The following is a 19,819-nucleotide window of genomic DNA, read 5'->3' on the forward strand; positions in this document are numbered from 1 at the left end:
ACTCTTAATCCCTATGGGGAAACAGATTTACCTACAAGGCTACTGATTGGTTTGTACATTGAACGTCAGTCTCACTCAAACAATGTTGTATCTTTCTTGAAGAGCAATCTTTGGTAGTTCATTCTGGCTTTGTATGTTGAAGATCACTTGGTTAAAATGAGGTTGTATGAACAATCATATAAATCACGCCAAAGTGCAGCCCCGGGGCCATTTGTGGCCCTTGTACTGGTTTATTGCGGCTCCCCGACCACAACTTAAGAATGGTTTGGCCCACCTGCACAGGTGATTGATGCAGGTGGAAATGTTTTATTTTCAATTAGGGCAAACCTATTACAGACTAGTAAAAATCTTACAATTGAAAATGTTAGGTACACCACAAAGCGTTTGCCTTTTATTAACCAAACCTTTTTACATTCCTTTTGATTTCATACTAAACAGGACCACATCCAGTGACTTTTACACAAATGCAGATTTCAGTACGCCAAAATCTGCTTCGAATTCACAAATTAAAATATGTTAAATACTGCAAGTGTTTTAAAAGAATAACTGTTTCATTCAGTCTTAGAAAAAAATATATTTTTTCAACCGAGACTTTGCAAACTAGATGACCATCAGACAAATGTGCAAAACCCATGTATTAGGTTTTGGTTCTGCAATGATTTATACATTACTGTCCTTTAAAGAATCGGACTAATCTATTAAATTAAAATATTGCATCATCATATTTGGTAGAGCAGGTAAGAAAAATCCACAACATATATTTTTTGGTAATTTTAGTTTTTCTTTTTTCTATATTTTAGCCCTCTTGTACTTTTGACTTAATCTTGGCCCACATTACGAAAAGTGTGGACACCTCTGCTATGAATCTTGCCTCAGTTTAATAGCCAAAGTATAATTTTGTAAACCGTAAGCTCTCCAGAGCACAATAAAAAAATAACACAGTTGACAAGTTGAACAGGACATTCACTGCACTGCAAGAGACTAATTAACTGAAAGGCTTTTTCAAACAAATAGGTTGGAAGAATGTCAGGAGGACTTGGAGATGGTTTCACCTTTTGCAAACGACCAAAAAAAAAAGACCCCAGAGAAAATGTGGAACATGAGAGAGAAGAAGCAGTAAAGAAAAATGAGGATATTGAGGATGAGGAAAATACATTTGCCCAGACACCAATAATCTCATTCTTAAAAGAAACTCAGAAGCTTGTAGCCTTCAGTTTTTGCACACACACACACACACAAACACACACACATATATATATATATATATATATATATATATATATATATATATATATATATATATATATATATATATATATATATATATATATATATGTGGGCTTTTCTGGACTGAGATGTCTGATGTTTCTCTAGGTATCTGTTGGAGCCACTTCTCCAGAGTGGGGGTTACCGCCCCGAGTGCTCCGATAACCATGGGCACCAGTTTTTCATGTTCTTTTTTCCTGATGTTTCCGTCACTCGGGATGGCCACATCGATCACAACAGCTGTCCTCTGCTGCTTATCAATGATCACAATGTCTGGTTTGTATCTGGAAGTACCACAGGATCTTAGCTCTGTCATGTTCCACCACATTGGGAGGTGACTCCCATTTTGACCCGGGGGTCTCCAGTTGGTATTCTGAACAGATGTTTCTGTACTGTATACCAGCCACTTGGTTATGCCGTTTCATGTATTCCTTCCCTGCTAGTATCTTACACCCTGCTGTGGGAGGCTGGATGATTTCTGGGGCCTCTTTGCATAGCCTGCACCTGGGGTCTTGCCTGGTATTAAAGATATGGGCCTCTATTCCTCTGGTGCTCAAGTCCTGCTCCTGTGCTGCCATGATAAGGTCTTCAGTGCTGTCCTTCAGTCCAGCCCTCTCTAGCCATTGGCAGGATTTGGTCATATCAGCCACTTCAGCTATGTGTCGGCAGGACATCTGATACAGGGGTTTTTCCTCCCACGATGGTTCCTTCAGTTCCTTCTCTTCTAGCTTCCGTTGTCTGAAACATTTATTGAGTGCTTCATTCCATGGCGCCTTCTTCCTGATATATATTTAGAGCTTTGATGTTGCATCTTCAATGGTGGCTCTGATGCTCACTAGGCCCCTGCATCCTTCTTTGCGCTCAGTTTATAGTCTGTAGATACTAGATTTGGGGTGGAATCCACCATGCATGGTGAGTAGCTCGCGTGTCTTAACATCAGTGGTCTGGATTTCCTCCTTTGGCCAACTTATTACCCCAGCAGGGTATCTGATTACTGGCTAGGCATAGGTGTTGATTGTCCGGACCTTGTTCTTGCCATTGAGCCGACTTCTTAGAACTTGCCATACTCGTTGCAGGTATTTGGCTGTTGCTGCTTTCCTTGTGGCCTCTTTGTGATTGCCATTTGCTTGTGGTCTTTCAAGTGTCTGTAGTTAGTCCATGTTTCTAACTGTGCCACTCACAAACTTGTGGGGCCCAGCCATGGAAGGAACAAGAACTGAACTGCACACAAAGAACAAAAGAAAAATTCTGAATCTCATAATGAATCTCATAATGCACAGCATTAACCCATTTTCAAGACAGCTCCCATGGAGGAAGAGTCCCAGCTGGAATCCCCATGATGTCACAGAGCTACAAAACTAGGTGCAGCAGCAGTTCTTTTTCTTTGGTTTCAGCTCATGAACATCTTGATCTTGTTGGCTGAGTGAAAGACTGCATCTTTGAAGAAACCTTGTACCAAAAACAAATCCGGTCATAAGTCATGGTGTTTCTGATTATGTAGATGAGGCAGTTTTCCCTCCATTGCGCTGAGAGAAGATTGCATAGGAAACCCAGCTCCACACGTGGCTGTCCTAGCAAACACTAGACCACTAGACCGAGAGCAGCCACCACATGCTGAACTTATCGCGTCCTAATGTCTATGAGATTAGTTCAATTAGAAGGCTGTGTCCGGGCAAAGACAATTCAGGGTAAAACAGTTAAACTTTATTTGACTTTGTTCCGCTAAACCTAACACTATGCTATAGTGTTAAATTGGCCTCATTCCAAATTAAAACAAAGCTTGCTTGTTAAACTTACCAAGATATCACTGCATCGTTTTATTGGTTACCGTACTTGTTTCTGTTTTACTCTTATTTGTTCTTTTGCAGTTTATTTGTTTTCCTCATTCTTTTCATTTTCACTCAGTTTAGTTTAATTTTACCAGCCTGGTTAAAAGGTTTCGTGACTAACATATTTTTTTACTGGAAGCTTAAGTATGTTGTTAATAGATTCCTGTATTTTGGGGACCAGTTGTTTGTGTTTATTCTATATAAATGTGAAGACTTGCTGTTTGTGAAGGCCAGTGTGCAAATTCACTCCATCTGTTGTTCAATAATACCACATCTCGCGAGGGAGGTGTTCATAAAACAATAACTGACAGAAACTGAGAGTTGTTTGGCTGTTATTTCCTTTTAATAAGGTGGTGCCCCTATGTAGTAATTTTGATTAAAATGAATAACTTTATTAATATGTACCTTTGGCACAAGTTTTTCCAAAAGAACCAATTGTTGAACAAAAAGCAACATGAAAGACACAGATTAGACTGGGTTGATGCAAGGTCAATTTGGTGGATCATTTAGATTTTATGTGCCTCTGCAACATTAACTACAATTCATTTGCAACTCTTTACATGACAGGTCACTGTATCATTGTGTAAACATAGCTGATAAAATGTTCTCAGAGGATCGCCGTGGTAAAAGTCAAAGAGTTATGGTTAATGTGATTCCGTAACAGTAGGGCCCCTAGTTATGGGTTTTATCACACTCAGATGTGTGTCATAACCTGCATACATGCCACAAAGTGGAAAAGTCTGCCTCTAACCCCTGGGGCAATGCATGGCATTCCTGAGTTATGGAAGAAAGGGCCCTCCGTGTCAGTTGGGTCAAGACCTCCTGCTAAATGAGCTGTGTCTGGATGGTAATTGCAAAGAGTGGAAGGATTTAACACACTGATGAGGCAGTGAATCTATCATAACAGCTAAGACAGCAAATTCTATGCACTGTGTCATCGGACTGAGTGACATATTCCCCAAATTTGTGTGTTTTTCTCTGTCTGGAGACATGATTTAATGCCATATCAAAGCAATCACAGGAGCTTACCTCTATTGTGTTTGTTTCAGCAATGTGTTTAGGTATAAGGTGCTGGCTGATTTAAAATATACCTTTCACTGCTGATTATACTGTGTCTCTTGTTTTGCCTTGCATGCAAACTGTTAAAATATACTATGCCTACTGCACAAACTTTCCATGGTCAAAAATCCAACCTTAGAGGGTCGGTCTAGTAAGTGATTTATTCAAAGCACCTTTAAATGCTGTAACATCTGCTCGGTTCTTTTCATTAGTCAGAAGAAAACTTTGCCAGACACATCCGGTTCAGAATAATGGGTCGGTTGAAGGCTTGAATGCCGTGGCTCCATTACTGACATTTATGACATCTCAACCAGAGAGAATTATTTATTTTACCAAGCCAGAGACATACAGGAAATGTCTCACTGAAACATTTTTTCCTTCTTACCCCAGAGACTTTGCATTTGATTTTTGTGTCACAGAATTTGGGAAGTTTAATATTAAGCCGCTTTGTTTGTAAAGACTGTGCCTAAAAGATTTGACAATTTCTTAACAGTGAGACAACTCTAGTTTCTTGTTTATTTTAAAAAATAGCCACACAGTGCCTCATTTTTATGTTAATAGCTACAATATTTATTTTCACAGGATGGTAAGTTTGTACATTTTAAAGAAATTGTGCTTTAGGGATTTTGCTATCCTATACAGTTACTTAGTAAAATACTTTGTTTGGTTTTCAAATTTAATTCAATTCAAAAAGACTTTATTAGTCCCAAAGGGAAGTTAAATGCTAGTGTCAGCTATGTTTTAGAGTTTTTTCATTAGTTGTTGTAGATGCTGATGGCTGCAGGCAGGAATGATCTCCTGCAGTGGTCTGTTTTACAACAAATATGGAGAAGCCTCTAACTGAAGACACCCTGTTGTTCTACGGTAGTAGAGGATGCTTAGGCTCATCCACAATGTTCTTCTTTTTATGAAAAATCCTTCTTTGCACAGTCATATCCAGAGGTTCTCGATTGGTCATAGATCAGAGCTAGTGTTCTTTATCATCTTGTTGAGCTTCTTTAGGTTTAGAGTTCTGATGCTGCTACCCCAACAGGTGATGGCAGAGGAGATCACAAACGACTGCAGAGTGATCAGAGTATTTCTGCAGATGACAGGAGTCTGTCTTGTACTGGAAGCCTGAGCTGTAAAGAGTGAAAAAGAACGGTGAGAGTACAGTCCCATATGGTGCTCCTGTGCTGCTGACTACCTGGTTAGACACACACCGGAACCTTCTCCTTTGTCAGGCTAAGGTTGAAGAAGTGCTGTAGAATCCCACAGAGCTGCTCTGCACTGGCCTTCGGGACTCTGGGGAAGAAACCATCTGCAGCCTTATTACAGTTCAGTTTCTCCAGCTGCCTCTTCATCTGACTTCTGCAGACAGAAAAGTGGAAGAGGGAGGCAAAGGGAGCAGTACCATCTTCTGATCTGGTTGAGAACAAACACACAGAAGAAGAAGCAGAAGCATCTGTGGCCTACAGGTTGGTGCTTCATCTAACTATGCAAAGTTTTAATTGTTGATTAAATTAAACTGTGATATGACTATAATTTCACATGTACCTAGTAGTACATGACTACTAGGTACATGTGCCCCCAGCATGAGGAGCACATTTTGGGTCTGGTCTTTCATTTAGTTTTAAAAGTTCAGCATGCAAGAAAATGCTTGTGTGGTTTTAAGTTATTGCTGAAATGACAGAGTCAAGTGTACCACATACAGCAATGCAGCTGAGTCCTTTTTGAGTCATGTTTGAGCAGAAACATGTTTTCAGTCTGCATGACCAACTAAAACTCGGCTCAGATATAGGCACCACCATCAACAATCTTACTAGTGTCTCTATCAAATCAAACAGGCAAAGACTTAAGGGGGGTATTTATTTCAAAGCAATCACAGCATCTGCCGTTGTGTTGACCTTGTAATTGTTATTAAATATGATCAGTTGGATTCAAGTCTTCCTCTTTCAGTTCACGATATTTGCAAACCGCTGCATTATTTGCAATAGGAGTAAGGAGTGAGTTTTCCAGTTCTTTCAGTGTTTGGATGCCTGGTTGGATAAACCACAATGATTGATGCATCCACTTTGTCTAGAATAGAGAACTATACTCTGTAAAACAACCCATCCAGATGTATGCGGCAGCCTGCCCAGAATATCTTTTTGGGGGCCTGAGAGTGTGGGGGGAACAATGGGCCTTAGAGACAGATTAGCCCTCTTGTCCTTTGCCTCCTTAAAGATTGCCTCAAAGTGTTCTGTGTTTCTTTTGGATTTCAAGCTGCCTTGGACCAACGGGAATGCAAAGAGTCTTGCCTCTTGTCTGAGTCTTTTTCTGGAGAGATGTGTTTAGAATCTCTAGTTCACTGATCAAATTTAAAGCAACATGAAGTCCCAGTTAAACATTACTCTATTGTAGTTGGACACACAAGCCCTCTCCACTGCTTGTCGACTCAGAATGACTTGCAAACGTCTCACCTAGTGCACCTATCACCATTTCATATTGGCTGAGAGCAGATCCCACCTTGTGGGATGCAAAGGCCTGATGGAAAATGCAGGCCATTTCCTTTTCAGTTGCAACAGTGGCCTTGAACTTGTCTTTCATCTTACCAGGCTGCCCAACAATGTGACTAGGTCATGTATCTAGTCAAGTGCTTTTTCCGCAACACTCGAGGCTGAGCAGGCTTGTTTTGTATCTAAATTGACGCAGTATGCTCCACAATGTATATATGGTTCTAGTGGCTGTGCTCGCTGGATTACAGCCTGTGCACCTGAGTACTTTCCAGCCATATTCAAAGCTGAATAATATGTCTGACCTCTGATGTCCAATACTAGCAAATTCCGCCTCAATATACCAATCACAATGATCCAAGGTTTTCAGCTGTTGTGTAAATTTCTTCATACAACCTTAAGCAGTCTTTGTACACAAGCATATCAGTGTCAAAATGACACAGGTATATTGCCTCCTGCTCAACACCAGAGATATTCCATGTCCCATCTATAGTAATGGACTAAGGCAACACAGAACAGAACGAGAATTCTGCAATCTGCAATTTTCATAATTGATGAACTCGTTAAATTTATCCACTCTTTTTGACAATCCCATGATGTGTGCAGCCCCCTCCTTGCAGATAGCCACCTGCTGAAGGATTGAAGATATTCAGCTTTGTGTTTCATTAGCTGGTCAAGGTTACCTTGATGATGTTCATGCCCTCTAAAGGCCATTCCATGTCACGCTAGAAACATTACACCCTCTGTTATTTTTAACAGGATAGCTCTGTTTTCTGCCTGCTGTGTGCTGACTGCACTGCACAGATGTGCATTAACTGGCCTGTTTTCATATGCAGCAGTTGTAACAGCCAGTTTTAGATGAAAAAATGTGTCATGCAGGATATGCCCTGCATGACACATTTTTTCACGTTTTTCTTCCAGTTTTTAAATCCAGTATTGACAAAGACTGGGTCTATACTCTCGGCTTGTTCTGATTTCCCTGTCTTAAAGTATTTAGAGCAGTGAAAACGGAACACCGTCCGTACCAATTTAACATACAGCCAGAGATACTCCTCATACCATGCTTTTTTAGAATGTCAGTGTGCAGTCTTTAAGGCACTTGTTTTTGCAAAACTTTAGGGTCAGGTTGATTTGGCTTTGTATATGTCATTATCACGTCAACATCCTATTCCCTCTGGGTCAGCTCCTGTAGCCTCCATGTTTGCATCCAGCTTATTCTGTCTGTATTCCTTGTGTCGATCCCTCCTAATGTAGTCTTTTTTCTTCTGTGGCAGCCCCCTGACAGATGCTCTCTTGACTGACTAGGGCCTTCTTCACTGTCATCAGGAATTGTATGCAGGCCAGGAAGATAATCTACACATTTTAAATGGTATGATTTCACTTAACAGTTGTTAAGTAAAAAATAGCTTCACCTACAGAATAAAAATACTTTTATTTTACATTTAACCTACTTCAGGTATAACCTAATTTCGTTTGTTAATGTCATTGAGTATTTGAGCTATTTTATATTACAAAACAGTAATCTCCCACATCTCGGAAAGTCAACAGGCAACAGGGATAGGATAGCCTACTTAACTTTTTTTTTTTTTTTAAGAATGTTGATATTAAAAGTTATCTGGTCCGCTCGGTAGAACGTCCGGACCACTCCAACCTCAAATCGTGAATATTCAACATATTGGATGGTCTTGGCCCGGTGTTCCCCGAGGATAACTGAGCAGGCCGCCTGTTGAATGTGACGTGTAGCCAATCAGAAAGCGAGGTGAGGGAAACACAGACAGAGAAAAAAACAGCTCACCTCAATTTCATAGTGCATCAAACAAGCCCCCTGTTCACAATGTCTCCGCTCCTTTAACCAGAACCTTTTCTTTTTGTAAAGTTTTTCCTCTGTCATAATCAGTCTACAAACTATCGCCATAGTTCTTCGTCGTCGTCCATGTTTATTTACTCTGAAAAAAACACTGCGAAAAGCATTTTAGGAAGCTGATGGCCACTTAGAGCTCTCTGGGTGTGAGCGTCGGTGCACCTGCGCTCTTGGGATTGGAGAGTGGCGTTTTAGCACCTGGGAGGGAGGTGTAGCCAGTCTCCTCTGCAGGGTATAGCAGAATGCAATACTCGAAGTTTAAAGCAGCACATTAGCCATTACTGGCCAAGAACAATTTGATCCCTGAAACTGCGTTTCCTGCTAATTCTCCCATCTGAAAGGTCTTCAAACCGTGCCAATGCATCCACTACCACGCAGCATTACGCACCGGTGTATTTGACCGTTTACAGCAGTTAAAGTAATAGCCTAACTACCTCACACGTTGTCTCAATATTCTGTTAATCTGTGGAACTCGTCACCCTGGTGATCATCAGAAGATGTGATTGTAGCAAACCCTTTATTTATTTGAAAGGTCCTTTTGTATAGTTAAGTGTCACCAGTGGCAGCATGAATAACGCTGGTTTTGAATGCTTATGATGAAGTCGATCTATGATTAAAGTCGGAAAATGGGGGGAAATTGATGTTTGAAAGGAATCATGATGCTGTTTGGCTGCAATTCACGACTTTACCATCTGCATTGTGAATTTCTTTGTCTCCAGATTTTTATTCTTTATTTTTATAGATCCCAACATTTGTGTGGAAAGTGACGTACGCATGTTTCAGGCCCCATGTTGTGCGTACACAAGCTTTATAAATAAGACCCCAGATCCAGAATGTGAATTGTTAACAAGATAACCCAAAAGCTATAAGAGTCCACACTACAACTCCCACCCCTCTGTAAAGTGACATTAGCTCCACGCTTCGTTAAGCATTTTCCTAAACCTAAAGAAAGAGAGAACACTATGGTTGGGGGTTTCAAAGCCACCTATGTTATATGAAGTGCAGTTTGCATGCTATGAAAAGGAATCTTCTTGAAGCAAATGGATCTGGAAAGTGGTAAGAACTTGCTGCTTTTCATAACTGAAACACATTCGTTTTTTATCTCTGCTCTACAATATGCACATTTATGTTCCATTTACATGTACTAAGTGTTTAGCTTGCACTAAAAAGACAGAAACTGGGTAAATTAAAACACTCATGCTGCCATAATAACAAGAAGAATGAGCTTGCTGTGTAACATAGAATCCTGTTTGCCTTTCTCTTGCAGACCCAAATAGTTTGGCTTGTCAAGAAAGCCCTACAATTTATTTGTTTAATCCTGAAAAGACAAAGAAAACAACAGCAACACAACTCTTCAAATGATTAGTAACAAATGCAACATTTACTAGAGGATTTTTTTTACATGATTAGTGACAAATGTAACATTTACTAGAGGATTTTTTTTTCACAGTCTCTGGATGGTTGCTTTTGCATAGGAATTTACAAAATTAACACTATTTTGTTACATTCATGACTAGTTTTGAATGTGGTTTTATTGATATTTGCCAAAAAATGTGAACATATAAATCCTGTATTAATTATCTCCCACCTCCTGCTTTCTATGGCTAAAAGAAGATACCAGCAGTAATACAAGAGCAGTGCTGGATTATTGGGTTACATCAGCTGATGGAATGGGGGTTAGGGACTCACCCAGCCTCATGACTGGCTGACCCAACCTTGAGAACTGGTACTCACTTCAGCACTTGAAGCTCTGCCACAGCTGTTAACACTAGTTTATCTGGCTGGCTCTTTTATAACTCCCCCCTTTCTGATCTAATTAGCTCCATTCCTGATGCACTCCACCAGGTCTTTCCACAAGAGACAGCCTATTACACATCACTGATCATTTTAATGCTATGTTTAACTTATTTGGTGATTTGTACTGCATGGAAATTATTTTGTAAATCAACTGTTTGAATAAATATTTGTTTTTCACAGTAGTCTTATATGGAATAAGAGGTTTATTCACCATTCTCTATAAAAAAGTTCCAAAGTAGCTACTGTCGGCCTTTGTTTACTTCTCTTATAACACAGTCAACTTTCAATTCGTTTTTTTGTTAATATCTTTATTTTACCAATAAAATCAATCTGGACTGAATAAAGACATATTTATATTTATTTATTTAGAGTCCACAAGTCTACACATAACAAGCACAAGAACAAAAAAGAAAAATACAACAAAAGAAAACAAACAAAACCAAAAGCAAAATGAACAACCAAACCAAAGAAACACAAGATTATATCAGGACATCAGGTATCAGTTAGATCATGCTCTTTCAGCATAAACCTCCTGTGTACAGATGATGCCAAGATTCTTTAAAGGTGCAATGACATCACTGTATGAACCATTTCATGTAGTTGATATTGCTGCATATGTAAATTCTCCAGAGAATTTCATTAAAAAAATGTAAATTCTCCAGAGAATTTAATTTAATAAATTACATCAGCTTGTTGTTTTCTCAGGACAAATGTCTTTCCTTAATGAAACGGTTGGTTGTGGTAATGATATGCCGCCTTTAGTGGAGCCAGTTGACTGACAAACACCTTATGTTTGTCAGTCAACGTACATGTTAATTTGTGGTACGCTGCACCCAGGTCATCATCAGGGAGAAGAATATGAAAAGTAGCTGTTTTTAAAACCTTTACTTAAGAAGCCCTCCATTGATCAAGATGACTTAATAAATTACAGATCTATATATAATCTTCATTTCTTATCTTTCAATGCTTTTCAAATTCTTGAGAAAGTTGTTGCTACTCAACTACTACACTCTTTCAGGCGGAGTGAATGCTGCTTGTCAAGACTCGATGCAATCTGCTATGTTTCCCTAGATGGGAAACCTTTTGACTAATCTGTCGGGATGATATAATTGAATTTGACTTTGTAAAGTGCCTTGAAATGACATGTTGTGAATTGGTGCTATATAAATAAAATTTAATCCAATTGAACTAACTGAATTAATTCAATTCAATTCAATTCAATTTTATTTATATAGCGCCAAATCATGAAACATGTCATCTCAAGGCACTTTACAAAATCAAGTTCAATCATATTATACAGATTGGGTCAGATTATACAGATTGGTCAAAAATGTCCTATATAAGGAAACCAGTTGATTGCATCAAAGTCCCGACAAGCAGCATTCACTCCTGGGGAACCGTAGAGCCACAGGGAGAGTCGTCTGCATTGTACATGGCTTTGGTACAATCCCTCATACTGAGCAAGCATGAAGCGACAGTGGGAAGAAAAACTCCCCATTAACGGGAAGGAAAACCTCCGGCAGAACCGGGCTCAGTATGAACGGTCATCTGCCTCGACCGACTGGGGTTACGGAAGACAGAGCAGAGACACAACAAGAGAGACAAAAAAGCACAGAAGCACACATTGATCTAGTAATCTGTTCTACATTAGATGGTAGTAGCGGGTGAGCCGTCTTCTCTGGATGATGTCATAGTTAACAGAACGCCAGACCAGGTGTACCTACTATGAGGAAAAAGAGAGAGAGCAAAAAGTTAAAAGCTGAAATGACAACAGTCATTTCAATGTAATACAATGCAAAATTGGAGAACAGTAGACTGAAGAACAGTAGAAATCAGTAGAGGTAGAAAATTAGACCCTGATGTCCTCCAGCAGCCTAGGCCTATCACAGCACAACTATAGAGATAGCTCAGGGCATGAGCCACTCTAACTATAAGCTTTGTCAAAAAGGAAAGTTTTAACATGAGTCTTAAAAATAGATAGGGTGTCTGCCTCACGGACCAAAACTGGGAGTTGGTTCCACAGGAGAGGAGCCTGATAGCTAAAGGATCTGCCTCCCATTAAGCGATTCTTGGGGGTCATATTTTGTGTGCTAACTCATAGTTGACAGATGAAAGTAAAGTTGTTACTGTAGGAATCATTTGCCTCAAAATCCAGATTTACATCAACATCCTCTACAATAGCTCATATTGTTCTTTATTTCATTATAAGCTGTTACGGCTGCATATTTTTGTTTGTTTGTTCGTTTCACCATAAGGTCTCAGAAATAAAAATCCTGGTTTCCTACACTATGATCTGAACTATGCCCAGCATTTCACATTGGCTGTAAGATGTGCTGTGCTTCACGTGCAAGGCTGGGTCCAAACCGCAGTTTATTATGTGCTGTCAAAATCTTTAAGATGCATTTTGACCACATGGTGCCTTGCAAAACAGAAGTCCCATTATATCCTATTTAACCTAAAAGCTAGCAGTAATTGTAGAACATTTAAGGATAATCATGCTAGAGACCAACATTTACTTTACATTTGTTCGCTGTACTATTTATATCTTTGATAGAGTGTAAATCAAGTTGGTGTGCCAATTGCAGACATGGCAGAAACATATGAAAATCCGGTGTACATAAAAATCTGTGTTCACAAGTAGTTCTTATTTGCACAATGTGGAAACCATCACAGAAATCTGAGCACGCAACCAAGGCTCTGAAGGGAACACATTCATCCCTACCATCATATGGGATTAATTTGCTTCCCTCTAAATTACTTTAGTTTTATCTACACAGCTTTCCCTAATCTGACGTGTTTTCCACTGAAGTTACACAGTTTCACTTTAAACTGGAACAAAAATAAAAATAGCTCCAAGATGTTTGTCAGTTGTAAACAGACAGAATATGGTACTGAAGTCTCCACTGGACCTTCGTCCTCTGACTGGATGTTTTCAAAATGCACTCAAAAATGTGAACCAGGACAGCTGTTCACTTTATGTGAACAGTGAACACATAAAAAAGGTAGTTGTTGGGTTAAAAACAAAAAAATAATTTGTGTTTGCCAGAAAAAAATTCTACCCAGTAAACGCCTTTTTATGTGATCACTGGAAATTAAACGTTAACACAAAGTGGACAACTACCTTGGTTCACATTTTAAAAATTTGTAAACAGCTACAAAACAGTATGTATATGTAATTAAAAATGAATGAGTTAATTTTAGTTTGTATTCTAACCATTTTAATGTGATAAATATATGAAGATCCCATAAAGGATCTTAGAGTTCCCATTTACTGCACGCTATCACACACTACTGCTCAAAACCACTGTTTTCAAGAAGATTTTTCAAATCTGTGAGGAACAAAATCAGCCATCTCTCCCTGCCACACCGAGACTTTGAAAGATTAAATATACCATATTCTTCAAAGAAGGCTTCTTGTATATTTACATTGTGAAACCATTGAGGGTTTTTTGTTTCCATTACTGAAGGGGGTGTTTAAACCCACATGCACAGGCAGATGTTATAAATGTTTGATGGTTACCAAATGTATTTATATCAATGTGGTCAGCAGTCTCAGACAATCTGATGTATAGACTAAATGTTTTAGTGAAGGGTGCTGAATTATTTCTAGAAGATGAAACATTCAGTCACTTTGATTAGGTAGTTGACATTTATTTTCTGCATTCATCTAGAGCTTTTATATATATATTTTGTTTAGAAGCTCTTTGGGAAACCAACCTTCTTATTTTACCATTCATGTTGAGTGCTTTTTTTCATACTGTATTTTTTGGACTGTAAGGCACACTTAAAATCCTTAATTTTTTTCAAAAACTGATGGTGCACCTTACAATCCTGAGAGCCTTATATATAATTACTGTTGTGCTTTTATGTGCTTTCACGTGCTTTTATGTGGTACAATGCGCTCAAAAATATTTTAAAATGTGGAAGTACGACTTTGGTAAGCAACAAAGCCACTCCGCTCAATCAATATTTGAGCATTGACTGCCAGATTTTAATGTCTAAACTAGAAGTGCATTCATGTAAGGCAGCCCTCACCTGGAGTACGTGCTAGCAACAATAAACCAAGTAAGTTAATTAATTATAAAAGTTATGTTTATTTTGGCCTTATGTTAGAAACAGGGCAGTGTAGGCCAATTACTCTGTCCTCCCGATAGAGACGAATGGGTCTCCCTCTCAGGAGAGAGCTGTGTACACAGAGGGGCATACAGCAAAAAGGGATCTAAAAGCAAATAGAATTTTCTTGAAATTAGTATAGTTTTCCTTGATTTGAGCAGCTAAATGAGACAATTTGCCAATGGAATGGCAAACAAAAAAATAGACTCCTTTCAAGAAAATTATACTTACTTTTAGTTCCCTTTTTGCAGTGCGGAGTGAAATTACACACTTGGGGAGAACATTAAATGTACCTTATAATCCGGTGCGCCTTATGGTCCAAAAAATACAAACCACATACAAATTTGCATCAAATTTGTATTTGCTTCTCCTACATTTCTCTCACGTTTTACCCATTAACCTCTGTTTATTCGAGGACAAATTTGCTTTAAAGCACAGTTTGCCCTTATGAGATGTTGATTAACTGATCACTAATCACCCTTTTCCTGGTTGTGTTACCAGCTTGTGACATCACACCAGCAGCTGCAGTAAAGTGGTTTGGTTTAGTACCTATTCACATGTACCAAACTGTTTTTTAAAGTAAATTTGCAGAGTAGCAATATTTACTCTTTTTAAAAGAAGCTTTTCTAAAATGCTTGGGTTGCTTCCCTCGGGTTAAGATGGTGGCTTTAGGCGGGACTACTACTCAAAGTGAAACTGTTTGTTTATTTGATTGTTTGTAATCGGTATAAACAGACAATAAATCAAAATTAACATGGCATGTAAAAGGTGACCACAAAACAAAACAAAATAAAACAAAAAATCTGTACTTTCAAGGAAAATGTTTACTCCTCACTGTGATTGCGCTACAAGCAATCAAAAAGGACGAAACTTTGGCACTGCTTAATGCAGATTATTCAAGATTTAAGTTTTAAGAAAACTCAAGAAATACATATTATATACACACCATGTGTGTCCTAATCCAATACATATTAGGACAGCCATGGTGTGACTTGTTTTGCAAAATAATAGCTGATTAGCTGAATTGGGGTTAGACAACACACTGTTTCTGGAGGTTAAAGATCAATATTAGAAGGTGTATCACTCCATTCTTAAAAGTGTTGTCTTATTCACCCAATATAAAACTGAAATATAAACTATGGCTGTATTTTGTGAATTTTCAATGTCCTGATACCATGGCAAAGACATTCATTAGAAGGAAAAGATCCTTGAAATTCTTAGGATCTATAATAATAATAATAATAATAATAATAATAATAATAATAATAATAATAATAATAATAATAATAATAATAATACAAAAACTAAAGTAGACTACAAACTAACCTCTAGCTCAGTTAATTAAATCTTCGGGATGTTATGGTTTAGCTTGCATACACTGGAGTAATAAACTAGTTTTATTGTAGTGAACTACATATAATGTGTAAAGATATGACATTGTTCTAATAAGAGTTTCAAAATAATTAGGAGGGCTTCAAACACTGGGACAAAACATTAGAATGCATCAACCAGTATTGAGGAGTAGCCAGTAAACAATTTCTTTCATCTGACAATCAAACCTAAAGAACAACAAGCAAAATAATAAAATACTGGAAGTGTTCAAAGAAGCTTAATTAACAAACAAACAAAAAAGGCATAATAGTGAATACCAGCTTCTCTATGTCATTAATTTATTAAGCAACGGAAGCCAACAATATTAAGATCACATAACAAAACAACAAAAGGAAAGAAAAAGAAGCACAGCTATTAACCTTTTTTGAAGCTATTTCAGTCTGGAGAGACTCACACAGACAAAAAGAGGCAATTTATTGACATAAATTAGAAAAGGTATTTGATGCTTGGACCCTAGCAGAAGACGTGAAAACTGCGAATTTCTGTGAGCTTGGATATTCATTTTTGGATTCCTAAATCCCCCGGGGCTCAAGACACTAGTGGTGGAGGCCAAGGGCAGAAGTAGTCAGGTAAAGCTTGTGACCGTGAAGGAAAGGAGGAGATGGGGTGGAGGAGGGCTGAAGAGTTTATGTGTGGAGAGCCTCATAAGCAAAGTCTTGTGGGATGATAGGAAGAAGACTTGAAGCAGATTGGCGGGGGTGCGGACGCATGACCAGGAGATCAATGGAGACAAGTGTCTCGGGGTGAGTCATCCAGCTTGAACTTTTGTCTAAACTTCATGATTGCTACTGCTGTGGAGACATCTGTGTGGAAGTGTAGTGAGAGTCAGGACAGTGACGTATAAGTCAGATAAAATGTGACATGGCCATTCAGACTGCAGATACTTTGAAAACTATTGGATACTTATCTGATTCAAAACTATATATGGAAGTGGCACAAATAGGCTTTTTTGTTTTTGCTGAAATTATCAGAATTAAGTTGTTCACACTGCAATGAAAATGTCAGATATGGGTAGCATATGGGCAAAAAACTAGGATTTGGTTCGTATTTACCTGCTGTGAACATGGTCATGCTTTGTAATAAACTGTCATGACAAATACAACTTAGCAGCTTCTTTGTCAGTATTAAAATCTGAAGATCAGAGTCAGGGGATTGTCATCACAGATGTAGGATTTCTTTTTTCATAGACATGTTTAACATAAACTATAACCCTGTAAGTTAGCAATTCTCTGTTTTTTTTAAATCATCAAAAGGTCTGAGATACTTTAAAAATAAGTTATTTATCTTTTAAAGACTATTCAAAGGGAGCAGACAATACCATAAACTGACAGATGCAAATAAATCCAATCAACACCTGCTTGTTATACACAAGCTAAATCAATGGGATTAGCCAGAAGGTATTCAGAAACAGTTTTGACCTTTATGTGTGCCCTGGTTTGCATTTTGATGTTGTTGAAAAAAAGAAACTGCATTTCTTCCACAAACAGCATTTTACTTGGAAAAAAAGAGCAGGGATGAATAAAGAAAGTAAATCAAAAGGTGTGTGTGGGCTCCTCTAATAACATCTGAAAGTTTGTCTTCTGCCCAGGAGGGGAAGGAAGCCGAGTGCAGACATGCATCACTTTAAAGAAAACATAATATAAAATCCACCCTGCTGAGAAGAGTTCTGTTGTGTCTGTGTGGGGTACGTTTTCCTAGCATGGGGTGAAACCAACACACATACACTCAATAGGAAACATTCACATTTTTCTCTAGAAATAGAGACATGGTTTCTCACTGTACCACAAAACACTTTAAATGGCATCTCCAGCCACACAGCAGGTCTTTGAAACAAAGTCTATGAAATGATTTTAATGTGTCATTTTCCCATTTCTCATTCTTCAAGTTCGGTGTTACTACCGGTGTTTTATTGCTGGTAATACTAACATATCAGTCAGGTTAAAGAACAAAAAGAAGTCAAACCAAAAACTGTTAGAATGTAATACAAGATTTCCAACTGTAGGATTATTTTTTTCTTTGTGAACAGCAATATAATGTTAACTTTCTAATTTAAAATAAGCAGTAATTTACTAGATATACTGTTCCAGTAGCTATTGTCAATTTTAAGTAAATAATATAATGTTGAACAAGTGTACAGTGGAGCACATATACTGTGCTGCACAGCAAAAAAAAAACTCTTGTCCTCCAAAAAAGTACACATCCATGAAACAATTTTCTTTGTTTAATGTAGATTATTTAATGAAGAGAAATTGTTTTTAGCTGATGTAAAAAAATAAAGAAGCCATAACTTGGCAGCAAAGAAACATCATACGTAATATTAACAATGATACACTAATACAAAACGATACATTTAAAATTGTCAGGACTCGCCAGTGAGGCCGCTGCTGGCTCTGCCTTTTTCCTCTCCATTTGGTGGCTGCAGCTTGATAGGGGGACGTGTCCCCACAGCTGATCCTCGTTCCACGGCGTGGCGGTGGAGTATTTAAACAGCAGGCTGTCAGCTGGAAGACGCCAGAGTGTTTACCTTGTGTGGTATGCCTCAGTTGGCCACTGTCTTATGACACAGGTTAGCGTTCCCGACGCTAACCTGTGTTTCCTGTGCTCCAGGTTGCCTCAGCTTTGGTTCCCACTCCAAAGTGCTCCCTCGTTCCTGCAAAGTCTCCAGCCCAATTCCAACGTCAGCCTCAGCTTCGGATACCACTCAAAAGGTCTCCCTCGATCCCGAGAAGTCTTAAGCCAAGTCCTCCGAAGGAACTCCCTCCCAGTTTCCCAGCTGACAGCTGGCCTGCCGCTCTCACCTGTCATGCTGATCGGGTCCTGCTCACCCTCCTTCAACCTGCCTGTCTCACGGCCACCCTCTCCACCGACACCCTGACGCTCCTCCACTCTGAGCGGTCCACTGAGTCCGTTTCTCCACCCTTCCCCCGGGCGGATCCTAGACGCTCTTGCTCTTGTTTTCTGTTCTGTCGCTGGGAATAACCTCTCGCTCTCTGTCCGCAGGCTGAGTTAATCCCCGCGCTTCCTGCAGCCCTCGGCGAATACTTGCGCTGTAGAATCAGCCGTCAAAACCACTGTAGTGCTTGTATTTTTGAATAAACATGTTAAACTTTCTCTCGATCTCCTGAGTTTGTTCTGCATGTGGGCCAAACAACTGAAAGCCATGACAGAAGAACACTCTGGCCAAACTGTCCCAGCAGCAACACTTAGGAAGATGTTCTCCGCCCAGCAGGAGCAACTCCATGCTCAAGGGCTGGCCGTGGGAGCGCTCCAGGATCAGCTGCCGTTTTCTAAGCGCCCAAACGCTAGGCACCGCGTTACAGGGTCCTCCTCCGGCATCTTCTGGTGATGCCTCCGACCCCGCATTCTCCGAGCTGAGTCCCCACGTTCGGGAGACTGCTTCTCCCAGCCCGGAGAAGTTTTCCGGGAACAGTGAGGACTGTGGCGGATTTCTTTTTCAGTGCTCCCTCATGTTCAATCGTTCTCGTCGCAAATATTCGCACGACAACGCTAAAATCTCTTTTGTTCTGGGTCTGCTAACGGGAAGAGCATTAAGATGGGCCGAGGCCCGCTTTCCCGACTACCAAGCGTTCGGCTGCTGCTTTGACCAGTTTATTCAGGAGTTCAAGACAGCATTCTTGGCAGATTCCAACCCGGTATAACTATCTCGCTGCTTATGGGCGCTAAAACAGCAAAACTGTCCAGTTGCCAATTTCGTGGTTGGGTTCCGCACACTGGCCGCCGCTGGCTGGGAAACCCGCACCCTTAAAGCGGCCTTCTTCCAGGCTTTAGATGAGTCCCTCAAGGATGAGTTGGCTCGAGTCGATGAACCCGAGACCTTGAACAAACTTATCGCCCTTGTAACTCTTTTAGATAACCGGATCCGGAGCCGGGGACAGTCCCGTCTGGAGAGTTCTTTTCCGCGTTCGATGTCCCCAACTCCCGAGTCGACTCCGTTCCCTGAGGCCATTCGGTATTGGTCTGAGCCTACCCCCCTGCCAGAACCCGAACCCATCCAGACTGGCCAAGTT

Source organism: Fundulus heteroclitus, chromosome 6, assembly GCF_011125445.2.
Source record: "Fundulus heteroclitus isolate FHET01 chromosome 6, MU-UCD_Fhet_4.1, whole genome shotgun sequence".
In the NCBI taxonomy this organism is placed as follows: domain Eukaryota; kingdom Metazoa; phylum Chordata; class Actinopteri; order Cyprinodontiformes; family Fundulidae; genus Fundulus; species Fundulus heteroclitus.